This window comes from Eptesicus fuscus, chromosome 9 (assembly GCF_027574615.1).
Source record: "Eptesicus fuscus isolate TK198812 chromosome 9, DD_ASM_mEF_20220401, whole genome shotgun sequence".
NCBI classification, from domain to species: domain Eukaryota; kingdom Metazoa; phylum Chordata; class Mammalia; order Chiroptera; family Vespertilionidae; genus Eptesicus; species Eptesicus fuscus.
Genome location: NC_072481.1, coordinates 45,897,661 through 45,901,566, shown reverse-complemented (window position 1 = coordinate 45,901,566; position 3,906 = coordinate 45,897,661). Strand labels below are relative to the sequence as shown.

Here is a 3,906-nt window from a genome sequence, read left to right as displayed (position 1 = left end):
GGGAAACGAGAAGATCAAACCACCTGGGATGAGCCCACCCGCCTTGAACACTGTAAATAGCTTGTTCCATTTGGCGGGGGTCCTCCTCACCTTGGTAATGAGGACCTGCTGGCTGCCTCTGACCCCACGCTTCAGCGAGACCTTCAGCAGCACAGAGGGAGGTCTGTGTGTTCCCATGCTTCCCAGTCTCTGAGAGCCAGCCCAGCATTGACTGGAACTCCCGAGACCAGATCGCACACCCTCATTTTCCGTCATGATTCCTACTGTCCTGATTTTGTGGATCTGTGATAGGAATAGGAGCAGTAAGATATATCTGTGCATATCCCTGTCCACCCCAAACCCAAGCCCCGGGTGCCTCTTCACCTACTGTGCTCCCTTTTATCCCAGTAGTTGCCATGTTTTCTTGTCTATCATGATTTTCCTGTCAGCTCAACCAAAATGTGAGCTCCTTCAGTGCAGGGTCTGCCTGTTTTCTTGGTATCCCCTGCCCCTAGCAAAATGCCTAGCACATAATAGGTGCTTTATAAATGTTTATCAACTGAACCCAAGAGAACCAGAATGCATCCACAGGAAGGTAAGCAGGAGAGAGAAAGCCCTGGAATCGAGGTCACATGGAGAATTGTGTGTCTGTGTGAGAAAGAGGGGTGGAGCGGGGAGGCTATGCTGGGCAGAATCATATGGCCCCCAAATATATCCAGGTCTTAATCTCTGGGACCTGTGAATATGTTATGTTACATATTAGAGTTGCAGATGGGATGAAATGGGAAAATTATTGTGGATTATCCAGGTGGTCAATGTCATCATGGGAGGCAGGGGGACACGATGACAGACATGGTGGTCAGAGTGACATGGTCACAAGTCAAGGAATGCAGGCAGCTTCTAGGAGAAGGAGAAGCAAGGAGTGGATTCTTCCCAGAGCTCCAGAAGAAACGCATCTCTGCTGACACCTTCATTTTAGCCCTGTGAGGACCATTTCAGACTTCTGACTTCCAGAATGTAAGGTAATAAATTTGTAATTTAAAAAAAAATTTGCCCAACCGGCATGGCTCGGTGGTTGAGTGTTGACCCATGAATCAGGAGGTCACAGTTTGATTCCCTATCAGGGCTTATGCCCAGGTAGCAGGCCCTATCTCCAGCGAGGCGCAGTCAGGAGGCAGCTGATAAATGATTTTCTTTCATCATTGGTGTTTCTCTCTCTCCATCTCCCTTCCTCTCTGAAATCAATAAAAATGTTTTTAAAAAATTTTATTGAATTTATTGGGGTGTCATTGGTCAATAAAATTATATAGGGTTCAGGTGTACAATTCTATAATATATCATCTGTATGTTATATTGTATTCATCACCCAAAGTCAACTCTCCTTCCATCACCATTTTAAATTTGTATTTTTTAAACCGCTAACTTTTTGGTCATTTGTTACAACAGCAATTGGAACCTAATATAGAGGGTAAGGTCGGCGGGGAAGGGGTGGGGGTAGGGGATAAATGAAACCTCAGGAAAGAACCTAGCAGAGAACATGGACCTGGAAAAAGAAGTGGCCATGTGGCAGTAGCTCAGTCAGTATGCAAAGATGCTGAATCCCCGTCTATCAAAATTAATTGATAATAAGATCAGAATTGGTTAATAGCTCAATATTTGGGAGGCTTCTAGCCTCCCAAACAGTGAGTGCCTCTAATAACTTGGGAGAAACCGCAGTAGAGCATGGTGTAGATGAGTCAGTCAGACCTGGGTTTGAATTCTCTGCCATCTATAACTGCGATCGTAAACAAGTTATGTAACCTCTCCAGGCCACAGTTTTCTTATCTGCAAACTGGGATCAATGTGTTTCTCAACTAGGAGGGTTGTTGTGAGGATTAAATAACACATATAACATGTTTAACATAATGCCTGTCACATAGTAAACAATAATTGGTTTCTATTATTAAAAATATTCATACAATCTTAAGAACCTTTATAAGAACAGTTCTTTATATTTAGTTCACGCTGACTAGACCATATGTAGGGTCTGTGGTGAGTTCTGGGAACAAAAGTCAAAGAACAACTAGGATGATTGAAAGACCCCAAATCAGCCCAGCCAGTATGGCTCAGTGGTTGAGCATTGATCTATGAACCAGGAAGTCATGGTTCAATTCCCCATCAGGGCACTTGCCTGGGTTTGCAGGCTTGGTCCTCAGAAGGGGGCATGCAGGAGGCAGCTGATCAATGATGCTTTCTCATCATTGATGTTTCTATCTTTTCCTCTCCCTTCTTCTCTGAAATCAATAAAAATATATTTTTTTAAAAGACCCCAAACCAGGTCAGATAAAAAGAATGTCTAAAGGATTAGGGAGGCTTGACATAAAGCTATTTGAAATATTTTCAGGTCTGGGCTACATAATTTGTGGGGTCAATGAAAAATGACAGAGTGAGTTCTTTCATTCAAAAACTTATTAAGACTTTCAAGGTGACAACAGAGGTCCTTCTAAGCCCAGGGCCCTGTGTCCAGTTCACACACCCGTGAAGCCAGCCCTGGATATTATCATGTATGAAATGATAGATTGGGGGTGGGAGCGGCTGGGGAGAGGTCAATGGGGGGAAAAGGGAGACATATGTAATACTTTCAACAATAAAGAATTTAAATGGAAAAAAAAAAAGATAGATTCACTCTGTGGGCAATGGTGACAGCAGCAGCAAGAAGATGAACAAGTTCAAGTCCTTGAAATATGATGACAGTGGGGACCATGATCAGAATGAAGAAAACAACATATAAAAAGATGGTGAGAAGGAAAAAATGGAAGAAGACACATCAGAGCACCAGCAAGAGGAAGACTATTGTCCCTGGAACAGCAGAACGTCCCCTGCAGTACAACCGCTCGTGTTGGTACTCCAGGGAAACCCCTGATTGTCCCACCAGCTCACAGAGCTGTGAGCAGAATGTCACACAGATTGGCACCTTGGCCTCTCTGGAGCATTTCTGGAGGTTTTACAGCCACATAGTACCTCCCTAGAATCTGATAGTGACTTCTATCTCTTCAAAGAGAGAATTAAACCCATGTGGGAGGGAATCCTATATAATAAAAGCCTAATATGCTAAGTGTCCAGTTGTCCTGTTGGCCATTCAACCAATCAAAGCATAATATGCTAATGATATGCTAAGGCCACTCAACTGCTCACTATGATGCACACTGACCACCAGGGGCAGACAGTCGACCTGTCAACCAGTCGCTATGACATGCACTGACCACTAGGGGGCAGATGCTCCGACCGGTAGGTTAGCTTGCTGCTGGAGTCCAGTTGACCAAGACTGAGCGAGACAGGCCAGACATGCCCTGGAGCCCTCCCGCAGTCCCTCCTGGGCTGGCCAACTTCCTGCATCCCTCCCCAGCCCCAATTGTGCACCGGTGGGGTCCCTCGGCCTGGCCTGCGAGGGACCCCTCACAATCCAGGCTGAGAGACCCCCCCTGAGTGCACGAATTTCGTGCACTGGGCCTCTAGTTAGCAAATGAAAATGGTGGCAAGTGGATTGTTTGGTTGCGTGAGGGATTGACATCCTGTTGCTGGGAGGATGTCATCCTGGTCATGTTGGGGGAACAGTTCATGGTTGGGGAGATCTGTGAGCCTGTATTTCAGGAGGTTTTAGGAGGTTTCAGGGGAACATTATTTCAAGATGGAGTAAGATTGGCAGCAACCTAGCAACTAAGATCCAAAGCTGGCCGTGTGTGTGTGTGTGTGTGTGTGTGTGTGTGTGGTGTCCAAATGGGTGGGAGGGCTCCAGCCAGTCCTTCCCTCTGCTCCCTGAAGGGACATCCCTGAGCTGCATGCTCCCCTTTTGTCCTCATCCTAGAGGAGGGATTCTGCTAGACACCCTCCAGCGTTGCTGACTTCATAAAGCAGACAAATGGAAAATGTGACTTTGTAATAGATAAA

At 45.8% G+C, this 3,906-nt stretch overlaps 1 pseudogene; it reads left to right on the top strand.

The window, feature by feature from the left end:
• The first annotated feature begins 2,644 nt into the window (after positions 1-2,644).
• On the top strand, positions 2,645-3,672 carry LOC129150212 (eukaryotic translation initiation factor 4E type 2-like; annotated as a pseudogene).
• Positions 3,673-3,906: the final 234 nt, after the last annotated feature.